General features: G+C 36.6%; 1 protein-coding gene across 4 annotated transcripts in view; it reads left to right on the top strand.

The window, feature by feature from the left end:
- The window catches only part of ATF7 (activating transcription factor 7), a 79,536-nt gene that overhangs the window by 34,596 nt on the left and 27,327 nt on the right, over positions 1-17,613 (top strand). The gene's annotated exons all lie outside the window — the stretch shown is intronic.

Here is a 17,613-nt window from a genome sequence, read left to right as displayed (position 1 = left end):
ACTAGCCCATGAATAATTTTCTCAATTCAGTTAGACCCTTATTCGCCTTTGTGGGTTCAATTTAATAAAAAAATATTTGAATATCTGCAATGTGCTAGACACCATGCTAGATACTAGTGACAGAAAGATGTATAAGACATCAACGTATTCACTGTCTCATAGGGGAGTTGGGCACATAAAAATGTAATTACATTGTAATATGATAAATGTAATAATATAAATACAGCATTTGCAAGTACTGAGAGGTCTGGTAGACAGTAGGGCAAGTTTGAAAATGATGCTTTTACTGGTTTGGAAAGATAAAGAGAAATTTGCCAGACAGAGAAGGTGGAGAACATTCCACACATACGAGAACACAAAAAAACAAAACAACATGTTATATTCAGAGAAACTGCAGTAGCTTGATGTTGATGGAGGACAAATTGCGATGGAGAGCAACAGGAGATGAAGCTGCAGAGATTAGCAGGAACAGTTTCTGGGGAAACTGATGTATTGCTGCTATATTAGATCACTATGACAGTCAAGAAGCATGTGGATAAGTGTTACTGTTAGGCAGGTATAGATTCTGTTCTTTTCCCCTGCCTGCCTCTGTTCTTTTAGCCCTCTATTCACTAGCCAGGCTTCTAAAAAAGATCTCTTATGGCTAAAAAGCAGATATCCAAAATTTAAAGAATTGTCCCGTTTGCCTGGTTTTATGTCAAAATTTTCCAAGTTAGACACAAAGATAATCTATCAGCTGAACATGTCAACAAATCAGGGTAAAAAAAATTTTCCCTATTAAGGTGGCAAGGCAGAATCAATATACCCTACAAGCTTCTGGTTTATTCAAGTGATCTGCCAAACCATTTGAGTCTTTGTCTATTTCTTTACTAGCCTGTAACCTCTTGCTAAGGCTCTGGACACTTAAGCTTTGATAGCTTCTTGAAAACAAAAATGTATTATTGTATTTTGGAATTACTTGTAGGTGGGTGGGTGGGTGGGGGAGTGAGTGAGTGAGTTTGGAACCTGAAATCTCGATCTCCCTCTCCTTCTCCCTCTTCCTTTACCCTCCTCCCTCCCTCTCTCTCTCCTCTCTATCTTCAATTTTTCTTTAGGCTTAATTGTTACAGTACTAAATTGTTTAACCCCTTAAAGGGCAGGGTTTTAGTTATTGTAAGCTCTGTACTATGACTTGTATGTGCTCTGCTCAGCTCATTGTAAGCATTCAGAGTCTTTTGTATTATCAAGAATTGTTTAGAGTATTCTTTTTCCATAATGAAACTTTCAGCACCCCAAGAGAAAAAACAGTGGAGTAGATTTTCCTAAATTTAATGTTTAAGGTCCATACTGTATCTTTGTCCTTCCCACCCATATGTGAGATCGAGCGATGGCAACATTTAACTGCAAATTAGAAGATAAAAGTGTTTGATGTATTTTTCAAAAGCTCTATAGCTCATAATACCCTAATAAGAATTTGGTGAGAGAGATTAGATTGAAAAATATAAATGGGTTATGTCAATAAGAACTTAATAGGACTGAGTGGTAGTCATTTTGACCCAAACAGAAGCCTTCCTTGCTTTGTTAAGAACTAAAGTTATCCCTTTGGGAACTTTAATGGTACCCCAACTAAGTTGCTACATCTGGAAAGTAGAATATTAAAAGGTCTACCATTAGGCAAAAGCTATGGAGAAAGCAATTAGCCATGTAACTGACACAGAACCAAGCCCTGCTGAATTGCTACTGGGATCTCCCTGCTCCTATGCACTGGTCCTTTAAAGTTCCTTAAGCATTTAATCCATCCAAGTAAGTAGCTGCCATCTAAAGAAAGGCAATGGATATTGTTGTTAATTCTTAAGCATAGTTCCCAAGAGTGCCCTGGAGTTTAATAAAGAGCCAGCTATTAGGTATTGAGGGAGAGGGGCAGACAGGAATAAGAAAAGATGTGGCTCAACCTAAAATCTCAAGAGTGATCTTTTCAAGAGCAGCATCCTAAGGTTTCCCTCTCTTACCATTCTGCCCTTCCCAAAAAGCCCAATCAGTATATAACCATTGTTTTTAAGGAACCCTGGGGCAATAGGTAATGATGAGATCATTTATTTGGTGTACTATGTGAAAGTGAAAATGGAATTCTGCATAGGGTACAACTGGTAAATATTCATGAAGATGTAGAATAAGATACTTTCTTGCATGTTTCACTTTTGAAGTTCCTTAAATAGAAAAAGAGGAAAAATCTATATATCCTGAAAAATCATCATTTATTGGTTAGTAGTGATTTCAGCCCCAAGTACCTAACAGTAGCTTAGAACTTTGTGAATCCCTGTAACACAAGCAGTCTAGAATTAGGACTGTATGAGCAGCTAAGTAAGAGAACCGAGGTTCTTTCTACCTCTCTGCTTCGCTATTTTTAGATTTTACTTTTTAGTTTCAAGTTTGTTGTCTCACAGTCAGAGGATGAGGTAGATAAGAGAAAGAGAGGCACTTTCCTTTTCTAGCTTTCCCTTTTATAAGGAAACAAAAGCTTTCCCAGAAGTACAGTCTTCTACCCCAAACGCCGGTGGATTTCTGTGTCTCATTGGCCTGAACTGTGTGACAGGTTTAATCTTAGCTGTGTGGGAGGCTGGGAAAGTGAGTATCTGGCTTTTGGGCCTTTATAAAAGTAGGAGGCAAGCAAGGGGGAAGGGTTGGAAGAGGGTTTGGATTAAGAAACTGATAGTGCCTTCATCAAACCTATTGCCTCTTCCCTTTCTCTGCCCCACTACCATCCCCACCTCTAAGCAATCCAGCATGCAAGGCATTAATTGACAATAGTCTTTTTAGGACCAGAGAGGCCTGATAAGCCATGCAGATTTCCAGTTTTAAAATCACTGGACACAGAATATAGTTTGTGGCCTTACTGAAAAAGGTCACAAGAGAATATTATTAAAAAGAGAGAAGGATTCTGGGAAGGTAGCAGAGTAGAAAGCACCAGGAGTCTGTCTCCTCACCTAGACAACAACTGCACTGGCAGAATCTCTCTGATGTAACGATTTTGGAACTCTGGAATCTGTTGAAATCTTGCAACATTCAGGGAAAGCGTTGGAGGATAAATTGTGGTTAATTTCAGTCAATCTTAGCTCAGGGCAGGAGCAGTTTATTCATCCCCAATCTCCAGTCCATGCCAGGTAGCTGGGTATATATTCCTGGAACAGCTTGCACACAGTGGGTGGGAGCTAGGATGGGCAAAAAGGACCTTGCCCTCCAAATATCAGATCTGTGCTCTGATTGCTGATTGTTGCATCTGATCACAGGTGTAGACAAAGAGGTGGGTAGCCATTTTGTGGGGAGCCAATGCACCTCCCAGCATTGTTACAAGCCCTTCCCCCTCTGACTGATGTGACTTCAAGGGGATTTAAAGGGTCTGCACCTTTTTTCTCCCCTTTACTTTTCACTTTTTCCCTTTTCAGGAGCTAGACTTAAAGACTAGGTCATTCAAAAACAATTGTATATATGGGGAAAATTAGAAAGTGACCATACATGCCCAGGGAAAAGCTCAGTAAAGATCTGAGAAGACATTGCATGTACACCTCTAGCTGAACCTTGGCACAGAAAAACCCTAAAACAATCAAAAACAATAACAAAAAATCAGCAAACCCTGGAGAAGGGGGAGAATCTGATTTTCAGAGTTATGACTTTATTAGATTTAAATGCCTACTGTTCAACCAAAAAATCACAAGGCAAACAAAGAAATATCAAAGTATAACCCATTCAAAGGAAAACAGTAAACTGTCATGAAAAAGACCTGATGGCAGATATAATAGACAAAGACTTTAAAACAACTGTCTTAAAGATGCTCAAAGAACTAAAAGAAGATCTGGACAAAGTCAAGAAAACAATGTGTGAACAAAATGGAAATATCAAAAAGGAGATAGAAAACCAAAAAAGAAATTCTGGAGCTGAAAAGTACAATAATTGAAATGAAAAATTCACTAGAGGGATTGAGAGGCAGATTTGAGTAGGCAGAAGAAAGAATCAGTGAACTTGAAGATAGGAGAATGGAAATTATTGAGTGTGAGGAACAGAAAATAAAAATCTTTGGAGGCCAGAAGACAGTGGGCCAATGTATGCAAAGTGCTAAAAAGAAAAAACTGTCAGCCAAGAATCCTATATCCAGCAAAACTGCCCTTCAAATGTGAGGGGAAAATTAAGACATTCCCAGATAAACAAAAGCTGAGAGAGTTCATGACCACTAGACTTGCCCTGCAAGAAATGCTCAAGGGAGTCCTGAAAGGTGAAATGAAAGGTTACTAGACAGCAGTTCAACACTATAGAGAAATAAAAATTTCAAAAAAGTAAATACATGGGAAATTATAAAGCTAGTGTTATTGTAAGAATGGTTTGTAACTGCACTTTTTGCTTTCTACATGATTTAAGAGACTAATACACTTAAAGAAAAAAAAAATATTAGTGTAAAAGCTAGTATTATTGTGACTTTGGTTTGTAACTCCAAATCCTGTTTTCTTCATAATTTAAGAGATTAATGTATTTTAAATAAGTATTATGTTTTGGGTCCTACATTGTATAAAGGTATAATTTTGTGACATCAACAACTGAAAGGGGAGGGCAGAGAACTATAAAGGAGCAGAATTCTTATATGTTATTGAAGTTAAACTAGTATAAATTCAAATTAGAGTATTGTAACTTTAGGTTGTTAAATGCAATCCCCATGGTAACTACAAAGAAAATAGCTATAGAATATACACACAAAAAGAATGAGAACGAAATTTAAACATTTCACTACAAAAAGTCAACTAAACACAAGAAGACAGTAATGCAGGAAATGAGGGACAAAAGAGCTACAGAGCATATAGAAGACAAATAGTACAATGACAGAAGTAGGCCCTCCTTATCAGTAATTAGTTTAAATGTCAATGGATTGAACTCTTCAATCAAAAGACAGAGATTGGCAGAATGGATAAAAACAGGTGATCCAACTATATGCTGTCTCCAAGAGACTCACTTGAGATCCAAAGACAAAGAGGTTGAAAATGAATTGATGAGAAAAGATGTTCCATGCATAGTAACCAAAAGAGAGCAGTAGTGGCTATACTAATGTCAAAATAAATAGATCTTAGCTCAAAATAGGTTACAAGAGACAAAGATCATTACATGTTAATGAAAGTTTTCATACAGCAAAAAGATACAACAATATAAACATTTATACACCTAATGACAAAATATGTGAAGGAAAAACTGACAGAGTTGAAGAGAGAAATTGTCCTACAATAATGGTTGGAGACTTTACTACCCCACTCACAATAATGGATAGAAAGACCAGACAGAAAATAAGTAAGAAAATAGAGGACTTAACGCAATAAACGAAGTGCATCTAACAGACATACAGAGGGTGCCAAAAATATGTATATACATTTTAAGAAAGGAAAAAACTGTACTAAAATTGTAATACTCAATATATACTGATTAAAAAAAGATGAATTCAAGTCATGTGTATACATTTTTTTTGGCACCCCCAGTATATAGAACACTCTGACCAACAACAGTAGCATGCACATTCTTCTCAAGTGCACTGAGGACATTTTCCAGGATACACCATATATTAGGCTACAAATTAAGTCTTAATAGGTTTTAAAAGATATGTGATACAAAGTGTCTTCTCTGACCACAGTGGGATGAAATTAGAAATCAACAGAAGTAAAATTGAAGAATTCACACAATGTGAAAATTAAACAATACACTCTTAAACAACCAATGGATCAAAGAAGAAATCACAAGGGAAATTAGAAAATACTTATTAATGAAAACAGAAATACAACATACCAAAACCTGTGGGATGCAGTGAAAGCAGTGCTAAGTGCTAAGGGAGAAATTTATAGCTATAAGTGCTTACATTAAAAAAGAAACCCTCAAATGAACAACCTAACTTTCCAATGTAAGGAACTAGAAAAAGAAGAAACTAAACCCTAAGCTAGAAGAAGGAAGAAATAAAGGTTAGAGCAGAAATAAATTAAACAGAGACTAAAAACAAAATAAACTCAATGAAACTAAAAGTTGGTTTTTGAAAAGATCAACAAAATTGACAAAACTTTTAGCTAGATGGACTAAAGAAAAAAAAGAGAAGACTAATTACTAAAATCAGAAATTAAAGTGGAGACATTACTACTGATTACTACTGAAATAAAAAGGATCATAAGAGACTACTACGAACAATTGTACACCAACAAATTGGATAACATAGATGAAATGGACAAATTCCTGGAAACATAAAACCTACCAAGACTAAATCATGAAGAAATAGAAAATCTGAATACACCTATAACTAAGAAGATTGAATCAGTAATCAAAAATCTCCCAACAAAGAAAACACCTGGACCTGATGGCTTCATTGATGAATTCTACCACACATTTAAATAATTAATACCAATCCTTCTCAAACCTTTTCAAACTTTCCCCCAAAAAATTGAAATGGAACACTTCCTAACTCAATATGAGGCCAAAGCCAGATAAAGACACTACAAGAAAACGACAGACCAATATCCCTTATGAACACTGATAGAAGAATCCTCAAAAAAGTAGCATATTACTAGCAAACAGAATTTAGCAGCATATTAAAAAAATTACACACCATGACCAAGTGGTATTTATTCCTGAAATGCAAGGATGGTTCAACATATGAAAATTGATCGATGTGATACACCACATCATCAAAATGAAGGAAAAAACACATGATTACCTCAATTGATGCAGAAAAAGCATTTGACAAAATTCAATACCCTTTCATGATAAAAACACTCAACAAAATAGGAATAGAAGGAAACTACCTCAACATTATAAAAGCCTTATATGACAAACCTGTAGCATACATCATCCTCAAAGATGAAAGACTGAAAGCTTTTATTCTAAGATCAGGAACAAGGCAAGAATGCCTGCTTTCACCATTCATATTCAGCATAGTCCTGGAAGTTCTCGTCAGAGTGATTAGGCAAGAAAAAGAAATAAAAGGCATCCAATTTGAAAAAGGAGAGCTAAAATTATCTCTGTTCACAGATGATATGAACTTATATGTAGAAAACTCTAAAGGTGAATTAAGCAAAGTAGCAGGATAAAGTCAACACACACACACAAAAAATCAGTTGTATTTCTACACATGAACAATGAACAATCTGAAAATGAAATTAAAAAACAATTCCACTTACAATAGTATCAAAAAGAATAAAATACTTAGGAATTAACATAGGAGGTAAAAGATTTGTACAATGAAAACATTGCTGAAAGAAATTTAAAAAGACATAAATGACACATTCATGTTTATGGATTGGAAGACTTAAATATCAATACTACAGATTAATTGAATCCCTATCAAAATCCCAATGACATTTTTTGCACTAATAGAAAAATCCATCCTAAAATTCATAAGGAATCTCAAGGGACCCCAAATAGCCAAAACAATCTTGAAAAAGAACAAAACTGGAGGATTCACTACCTGATTTCAAAACTTAGTACAGGGTCAACCGGTTAGCTCAGTTTAGATTAGAGCAGGGTGCTCTTAACAACAAGGTTGTCGGTTCGATCTCCACAGAGTAAAAAGGTAACCCACAGAATAGGAGAAAATATTTGCAAATCATGTATCTGACAAGGGACTCATATCCAGAATATATAGAGAACTTCTAAAACTCAGCAACAACAACAAAAAACCTGATTGAAAAATGGGCAAAGTAGACATTTTTCTCCAAAGAAGATATACAAATGGCCAATGAGCACATGAAAAGATGCTCAACATCACTAATCATCAGGGAAACACAAATCAAAACTACAATGAGATACCACTTTACACCCATTAGGATGGCCACTATCAAAAGAAAGAGAGAGAGGGAGAGAGGAAGAAAGAGAAAGGAAGGTAGGAATGGAGGGAGGGAAGGAGGGAGGGGAAAAGGAAAGAACAAGCGTTATTGAAGATGTGGAAAACACTATAGGAGTTCCTCAAAAAATTAAGAATAGAATTATCATATGATCCAGCAGTTCCTCTTCTGGGTATATTCCCAAAATAATTGAAAGCATGGTCTCGAAGAAATATTTGTATACCCATATTCATAACAGCATTATTCACAATACTTAAAACATGGAAGCAACCAAGGTGTCCGTTGACTGTTGAATGGATAAACAAAGGGTAGTATACACATACAGTGGGACATGGTTCATCCTTAAAAAGTTTTGAAATTTTGTAGTATGCTACAAAATGGATGACCCTTGAAGACATGCTAAGTGAAATAAGTCACAAAAGACAAATACTGTATGATTTCATTTATATGAGGTACTTAGAGTAGTTAGAATCATTAAGATAGAAAATATGATAGTGGTTGCCAGGGGTGGTGAGGAGGGGAGTATAGGGAATTACTGTTTAATGGCTACAGAGTTTTAGTTCTACAAAATGAAAAGAGTTATGGGTAGGGATGGTGGTCATGGTTGCTCCACAGTGTAAATGTATTTAATACTACTGACCTGTACACTTAAAAATGGTTATGATGCCAAATTCTGTTATGTGTATTTTACCACAATAAAAAAATAGAGAAATGACAGAGAAAAAATTATGCTTACTATTTTATTATGATACTAGAGAATCCCATGGAAGAAGTTGAGGTGACCAGGACTTTGGCTACTTAACATTGAAACCTGAAATATGATTATATTTCTAAATCCCATCAAATAGTAAGCAAGATTTAAAAACACAATACCTAACCTTTCCCAACTTAAACTGATAAGAAATTATATTTTCCACCTTCTTTCCTATACTACCCACTCACTTGGGAGTTGGCCTATATCACCTTTGGAGCTCAGTTTCCTTTTTGCTGTGATTTATTGGGCACCTGCAACTTACTTGGCATAAGACATCACCCACGGGGCTCGTGATTTTTCATATTTGTCAAAAAAACAGGAGGGGGGAAACAAAGAACCAAAATAAAAATGAGTGATCATATGTGACTGTTTAAAACTTCTGCTGCTTAGAGGAATAGTTGTATCATTGGCCTAAATTATGTAAAATAATGAGTGCATTGATATTTGTTCCAGATCATGATGAAGATCCATCAATTCAGTGTTGACTATGGTTTTAATATTCTTTTTCCACACACCCCTCTGGTATGTTGACTTGATTGTAATATACCTTTTCCTCTTATCAAATACTATAGGGTAACCTTTATAAAAGGAGGAATCAGGTTCTTGACACAGCTTGACTCCTGTGGGATGCTGATATTCTGCCCTATAAAATTCAAGTAATTGGGATCCTAAAAGAAAATGCTTAAAAGGATGTGGTTAAAATGGCAGCTGGTGGTTTGGGGAGTGAAGAAAGAAAAGGTTGCTGTTTATGAATTGACATTTTTTGCATGGAACATTTTAGTTGGTAATAAAATAAAGTTCATTGATGAAATCAGATACCCGAAGAAAGTAAATTGACCCACAAGACATGGCACCATTATCCTTTCATACAACAGCAGTATAACTCCAGCATACTGAAATTGTCGTAGGTGCCTCTGTGTAATAAAATGGGGGAGGAAACACTAATTCTCACTTATTTGCATAATGAAATATACTTTGGAAATGGAGCTGGAAAGGCATCAGATCATTCAGAAAGTGTGCCCTATTATGGTCTTAGAATCCAAAGGTGTGAATGTTTTTTAATAGTTATTCTCATACCACTATACAAAACTTCACCCAATCACTGAAATAGGAATTTATTGAGCACCTACTGTGTGCTCACCACTGTGCCAAGTCTCAAGATGGGGAAGGTGGGGGGAATAAAGAATAAGTGTAGGTTACATTTTTAACTCTCTAGTGATTTACAGTCTACTTTAAAGGATAAAACTATGAGACCATACAGACTAAAACTCTAAATAATGTGGTGCAAATCTTTCAAGTACCATACAAGTTCAGGAAGGATAGACTACTAAAGATTAGAGTCATTAGAGAGCTTTCAAAAAACTATTGGATTTCACCTGGGCCTTGGAAAAATGGTAGGATTTGAATGAACTGAAGGGAGAAGGGAAGACACGTCTGAGAATAAGGGGATTGTGTGGAGGCACAAAATTGAAAACAAGTAGACTTTGCAGATCACTAGAGAGGCTTACCTGGATAGAAACTGTTAGTGGAGAAATAGGAGAAAATAAAGTCACAAAAATATAAGAGGACCAGGAAACTATGCATTTTACGTTCTTTTAACGTCTTTGGGAATGATTTCAACCCCCTCCCCACAGAGTCAAACTCTTCCCAGTGACTTAAATACTGTGCTGCCATTTTGACCTTTTCCTGTTGTCTTAAGTTTTGAAGGTCTATTTGTCTCTTATTCTTAGCTCCTGCGTTTAGAGTATTCTTGGTCCTGACTGGGCCCAGCCTCTAGTTCCATAGGAAAGAGCTGGTATTTAAAAAATCCACTCTCCTTTGGGATATGAATGATGAAAATTCTCCCACCATTGTATACATGGGCAAGAGTTTTGTAAGTTGGGGATAGTTTGTAGAACTTTAGTGAGATAAACTAATTGGAATGTATTCAGCAAATATTTGTTAAGCACCTACTATGTGCAGGTAGTGTTCTAGGTACTTGGGATACTTCCACAAACAAACAGTTGAGGATACTTGCTCTTGAGGAGCTTCCATCCTACCAGATGACTTCGCCTTTAGACCAACTCTCAGATAATGTCTGCTTTCAAAATTCCTTCTTTTTACAATGGACTAATTTAGTCAGCTGCCAGAGTCTTCTCTTTAAGACACTCCAACAGCCTTCCCAAAACAGATAACCTATAGACAAAGGAATTGACCTTGGGTACAGTTTGGTGGGTTTCCCTGCTCCCTTTAGTTTGTCCTCCATTCCCCTGACAACATTTTCTCTAGGGTATTTTGGGAAGAAGTTTCCTGTTCTTATTTTGCCTCTATAAATTACCTTGCTCACACATGCAGCCTATGAGCTGCGGCTCCTGTGGTTGTATTTATTTGTTGAACAATTCCGTACTTTGAAATGATTCATTCAAGAGCCATGAAGCATTCAAAGCAGGATGTGTGACTCACTTAGTAAACAGCAGCGTCTTGAAGTAGAGAGCAGGAGCCGAGGACTGACTAAGGTACAGATGAAAGTTACATTGGCTTTGAGGTTGTATGTATGTAGTCCCTTCCCTTCTGCCCTTCCCTACTTTCCTAAGCATAAATGACACCATACCTCGCATTGGGAATAGAAGCTTTGCAGTGAGGGTGAGAAAGAAGCCTTATCAAGACTGTTGCAGACCTCCCGTTTCTTTCAGAATATGTGATCAATTGAAGTGATTAAATAGTGTTCAAGAAAAGGTCAGTTATTCTTTCCATCCTGCTCAGCACCAATATCACTATATGCTAGAGCTTGCTCCCCATAGTTTCTCGGGTTTTCTCTGGCTTTTTCATCAAAATATGCCCAAAGTACTTGGTACTGTAATAAAAAAAAAAAAGCTATTCTGTCCATGAAGCCCTGCCAAACCCAGAAACTTTGGAGAAGGGGATAGTTAGGTTTCCGCATAAATGACTTTTCAGATGATCACAAACAAACTCAATTCCTTGTATTGTTCCCTGATAGCGTAGGCCTTCAGACCTCCTTTCTCAATAACTGGAGTCCTGATTTGTCTCCTTCCCCCAGTCTACTCTTCTACAACAAGGAAAGGGACGTGAATTAATCATAGGTCAGGATATAAGAGCATTTTTAAATGTGAGGCAAATCCACATGGAAACTGGAGCTGTGTGGCCAAAAATAACATTTCAGGAATGAATTTGGCTAGGGGTTGAGTGCATATTGCACAGAAATTTCACTGGTCACAATACTTTACTAAGGATTTAGCTTGAAACTGTTAACATTTCTAATGCCCATATGCTTGTGCCTGGCTTAGAGTCAACAGACAAAAATTTATGTTTAGTTTGACCTGAGCTCTCATTTGCCCTGAGCCTTCTCTTTAGTTCTCTTTAGTGCTGCTATTTAAAAAAGCTTCTGGGAGACTAGTATTAACGGGATTAGAAAAAGAACTCTCCCTAAACATTAACTTGTTTAGAATTATTTTGCAAAGAAAAACAAATTTTTACTACAATACCTGCCGACTTTGATATTAAAAAAGGGAAAGAGGAAGACTAGCTAAGTACTTGCTGTATGCCAGGTACTATATTGTTTCAAATAATTATTTAATTTAAAAGCTTAAGAAAAGTGTTTGAGGGAGCCTTCTAGGGTGTCTGAAATGTTTCATATCTTTTTTTTTCCTTGAAGAGGCCAATAATTATTTTATTCACTTATTTTTCATATTTATAAAACCTTGGGTTTCTCAAATACAATGAAAAGTACTGTGATTCCTAGTACAAATCTGAGGATATGAAAAAATTGATTATTAAAGTATGGTTGGCATACAGTATTATACTAATTTCAGATATAGAACATACTGATGTGATATCTATATATACCTTACAAAGTGATCACCATGACAATTTTAGTAACCTTCTGTCACCATACAAAGTTATTACAACTGTATTCCCTATGCTGTACATTAGATCCCCATGACTTGTTTATTTTATAACTGGAAATTTGTACCTCTTAATCACCTTCACCTTTGTTGCCCATCCCCCCACTCGTCTTGATGTGGGTTGTGATTACTCAGGCATATACTTATATAAAAATGTATTGAGCTGTACACTTAAGATTTGTGGAAAAAAAGATTTGTGTGTTTTGTGTATGTTACACATTAATTTTTAACGATTAAAAAATCTTAAGATTTCATTCATTGAGATGTATTCATGATTTACAGTTCCCACCATCTTTGTTCCGCAAGCCATTCCTAACTATTTATTTAGCTGTGGTCATTTAGCCAGTTTGCTAGCAGGTAGGAGTCCAGATTCTCCTATCACAGAGGGTGGGTATAAAGGAAACTTCCTGGAAATGGAAAGCGTTTTAACCAGAGATCTCCAATGGAAAATTTTTCATAAGAAACTCCTTCCCCTGCCCATTCTGCAGCTAATATCAGTTTTCAGGTTGACTTCCTGATAGTCCTGATATTCCATTTTCTACTTCTTAACATTTCTTAAACTAAGAAAATCTCCTTTCACACTATTCTTTTCTCTATTGGGGAGTGAAAATCAGATGTAACCAAAATTGTTTTGATTTACTTGTTCTGTATTATCTCATTGTTACTAACAAGGCAATGCATGAAAATTCCATTTAATCAGTTCTCCCAATTACAGTGCCTTCTGTCTCCATCTTCCTAATTTCCCTAAATATTTGCAGATCTGTAGTACATCAGCCATTTTATAAAGTAAGGTTGGGAGTTTTTTGCCTGGATTTTTCCTTCCAACTTTCAAATCCAAAAACATGTGTTGGCAGTCTGGCAAGGAGAATTTAAAAACAGCCTTTTTTTCTTGTTTCTTTCTCTCTTTCCCAGTTACCCCTGTAGCAAGGTTTCTCAACAGAGACACAATTGACATTTGAGTCAGATAATTCTTTGATTTGGGGAGCTGTCCTGTGCCTTACGGGATATTTATCAGCATCCCAAGCCTATACCCTCTAGAGGTCAGTAGCATCCCTCCACTTGCAACATGCAAAAATGTCCCCAAACATTGCCAAATGTCCCCTGGGGGGTGGAGTTGCCCCTGGTTGAGAGCCATTGCCGTATAGTGTAAACTGCATTTAGAGAAAATGGGTTTGGGGGAAAGATTCCAGATTGGCACATGATTAAAATTCCTATTAGATCTTTGGGTATATTATCTAGATCACAGCTGTTCAAAAGAAATATAATGCAAACCACAAATGCAAGCCACATATGTAATTTCACATTTTCTAGAAGCCACATTAAAAAGTAAAAGTAAACAATTGAGGTTAATTTTAATATTTTATTTAACCCAATATATCCAAACCATTCTCATTTCAATACGTAATCAACATACAATTAATGAGATATTTTACATCTCTTTTTTTTTTTGTATGAAGTCATCGAAATCCAGTGTGTATTTTGACTTACAGTACATCTTAATTTGGACTAGCCACATTTCAAGTACTCAATAGCCACTTGTGACAAGTGGCTACCATAATGGATAGGGCAGATCTAAATTATTGTGGTCTCTAACTAGGGTGCAAATTAGCACTAATACTTTCCCTCCCCCATTTACACTGTCATGATTCCTTTACTTGAGCAAATAAGACTCTAAACCTGTGTTACCATGCAAATCCTCTCCAAGGTATATAAACGGCCTTCCTGATCCAGTATGACTAAATTCTTCAGCCCCCATTTTGAATGATATCAGACCTCTGTCTCCTGGAGATGGTTTATATCTACACATTTATTTAAAATTATCATTATTTGCCCTATAACCAGAGTGAGTGTTCTCTGAGTGCCTCTTTGCTAAAACCTTAGCCATAGGTAAAACAAAACAAAAGAAAGACCCATTAAGGATATTAACAGACAGCTAGATTTTTTTAATGGGCAATAATTCAAAAAGGAAATCCTTTGGGGAGCCCCTCCACCCATTTTAACTCAATAGAATAATCTATATTTTTGAAAACAAAAATTTTTATCACTTAATAATTTTAGATATATTAATTGAGAATTTGCTTTCAAAGGTATAATTTCCTAAGCATATAGTTTGAGGTTTATCTGGAGAATTACTAAGAGTTAACTCTTAATAAATGAAAAACTATAAGGAATAATGAAATAATAGCCAGATTGATATTCATTCACTTTGATAAAAAGCTCCAGTAAATTTCTTCTCCCCCCTCCTACTCTAGCTATACAAGAATTGTGTTAGAACTAGCGGGAGAGATGACTAGAGCCCAAACCAGGCCTCGCTTCTTAAAATTCTGCCCGCTTGGCTCCTCCTCTGCAGTACATGACCTGATTTAGTCAGGTATTCTTAACTTTTGTGGTGTCGTGACTTCCACTGGTAGTTTGGTGAAGCCTATGACTCCCTTCTCAGAATAATGTTTTTAAGTTAATAAAATACATAGAATAGCAAAGGAAACTATTTTGAAATGCAGTTACCAAAAAAGTTTTTAAAATATTTGGTAATGTAATATATCCTGTCTCCCCGAAATATAAGACCTAGCCAGACCATCAGCTCTAATGCATCTTTTGGAGCAAAAATTACTATAAGACCCGGTATTATATTATATTATATTATATTATATTATATTATATTATATTATATTATATTATAAGACCCGGTCTTATAGTACAATAAGACCGGGTCTTATAGTAATTATTTCTCCAAAAGACGCATTAGAGCTGATGGTCCGGCTAGGTCTTATTTTCGGGGACACATGGTATGTGCTTTTTTACTAGTGTATGAAGTAACAAGTTCTAACGGTAGGTCTGGTGACTACCATAATTTCAAAGTAGTGATGAGTATAAAGGATATTTTGAGATATCTAATAGCTATATTGTGATATCTGTGATTTCTATTATGAATTAGGAATGTTAAATTTGAGTTAGAGTTAATGAAAATAAAGGTGTAATTTTTTTTCCTATCCATGTTCACAGTTATCAAATCCTCTGAGATGCTGATAGGTGGAAGATCCCTTCAGCCACCCTCAGTTGTCTTCAAACCCCAATTTTTGATTTGGAAAAAATAAATAACGCAAAGGGGAGCAGGGTGGTGTGGAAGGAAGAGGAACAAGAACTAGAGGACAAATAAAACAAGTCAGAACTCTGCTCAAAAGTTGTAACAGAAGGGGAGTTACCTTTTAAAATATTAAACAACCCTAACTAGAGCAAAACATGTTGGAGGTTTAAAATCTTTCTCCCAGCTCAGTTTTAAGCAAACTAGATTTCTGATAATAGAAAAGGATGTTTTGTCATTCTTCTAGATTCTAGAACATTGTGCAAAAATTTCTAAGCTAACTACATGAAATTTCCTTGAAGAATTTATAAAAGTAGTTTTGGAAAGATTGTTACAACATTTCCAATGCATTTTGACAATTTATACCCCTGCGTACTCCACTATTCTTCTTATTCCTCTAAAATGATGTGTTTTTTTCCTTCATTGTAGACTAGGTTCTGCCCATTTCTCTTTACCGAATACTTGGCAGTCCCAGACCCACTACAGCAACTTGTTCAGCCTACAGATACCATATCCCTGGTTAACAGATTAGTTCCTCTTTCCCTCACCCCCACCCTTTTTCTCTTAGGGAAAAATCTGTGATGGAAAAAGTTGATGCCTTGGATTAACCAATAGTAGAGAACACTTAAGTTCTTGATTAAATTTCCCCACACTTTATTCAGTTTTGTCCCGGATACATTGGAAACCACTAAGGCATTTGCTTCTGGGTTCTTTATACTTTGAGTGTGTGTGTGTTTTTCCAGGACCCATGAGCTCCAAGTCAAGTAGTTTCAATCTAGTAGTGGAGGGCACGGCTCACAGTGGCCCATGTGGTGATCGAACAGGCAACCTTGTTGTTAAGAGCACCGCGCTCTAACCAGCTGAGCGATCTGGCACCAGTTCTTTATACTTTTAACTGAAAATTCCCTTTGCCCTTCAGACGTGTAGGCCTAGCTTAGAAAGATTTTAGATCTTAAGCTGGCTGTAGTTGTGATAGGTCTCAGAGCAGATTTGGGGGAAGCCACTCTTATTTCAAGTAAAATAAAGGAACTGAAACTGTTCAATGTTGCTTTCTTGACTAGATAGGAGCTGGGATAGGGCCAACTCTGGTCTATTTAGTTTGCAGTCAAGGCGAGCTGTGGAAAAGAGGGCTAAAGGTAGTGTTCGGTGGGAAATGTGTATCTAATGAGGAGAGTAAAAAGAAGGGGCTAACCAGTCATTTTTTAGAAACAAAACTACAAATAGAACCATATTTCAGAGCCTGGCTGGTAAAGGAACTGTGAAAAACTGCAGCATCCAAGCTGTTACTGTGTTTCAGGCATGTTTTAATGAAGGAACATGGGCAGCTAGCCTCAAAGCGAATTTTGAGTGTATCATTCTTTGGAATTACTGCTGTTCATCTGTTCCCTTCACCTCTCCCTCTAGAGAAGGGGTTGGAGCATACATTATTGTCCAGTAACCCTGTCTTAAATTAGTCATAAACGGAGGCACACCTAGCCTCACCTTGTCATTGTCCTTTCATCCAAACCCCTAAATAAATAAAATCTCTGTACAATCTCCCTTTCCTTTCCTCTTATCCTGCCTGCAGGTTTCTCCCTACCCTAACAAAAAAATTTTTTTGCTTGCGTTTTTGTTCTACCATTCTATAGCCAGCAGCATTGCACTGGCCCCTTTATGGCTGCTGGAGCCCAGGCGGGCTGCCCGAGACAGCATTTGGCCAATGGGGCTGGTGTGTGCCATTACTACTAGCCATTGGGCCTCAGTCCTCTACAGCTCCATCCTGACTCATTAAAAGCCAGAGCCAAATAGCTGGGCAGGCGCCTGCTGTAGCACTGGGGGGCCAGGAAGTTAAATGGTTCTCCTAATCCTGCATAATTTATCTTCCTGTTAGCCCCCTCATAAATAGTCCAGTTCAGCCCCACCATGGAGAACTTCATTCTGAATTTCCTATTTTTGTGATGACCAATGAGTACCCAGCCTTTCCCTTCTTCTCTCTTTATTATTATTATTAAAAATTATGTCCCCCTGGTTCACTATGAATTGGCCTTAATGTTTTTTTCATTT

Source organism: Rhinolophus ferrumequinum, chromosome 10 (genome assembly GCF_004115265.2).
Source record: "Rhinolophus ferrumequinum isolate MPI-CBG mRhiFer1 chromosome 10, mRhiFer1_v1.p, whole genome shotgun sequence".
NCBI classification, from domain to species: Eukaryota; Metazoa; Chordata; class Mammalia; order Chiroptera; family Rhinolophidae; genus Rhinolophus; species Rhinolophus ferrumequinum.
Note: the sequence above shows the minus strand (reverse complement) of the source record. Positions and strands in the feature narration are given on the sequence as shown.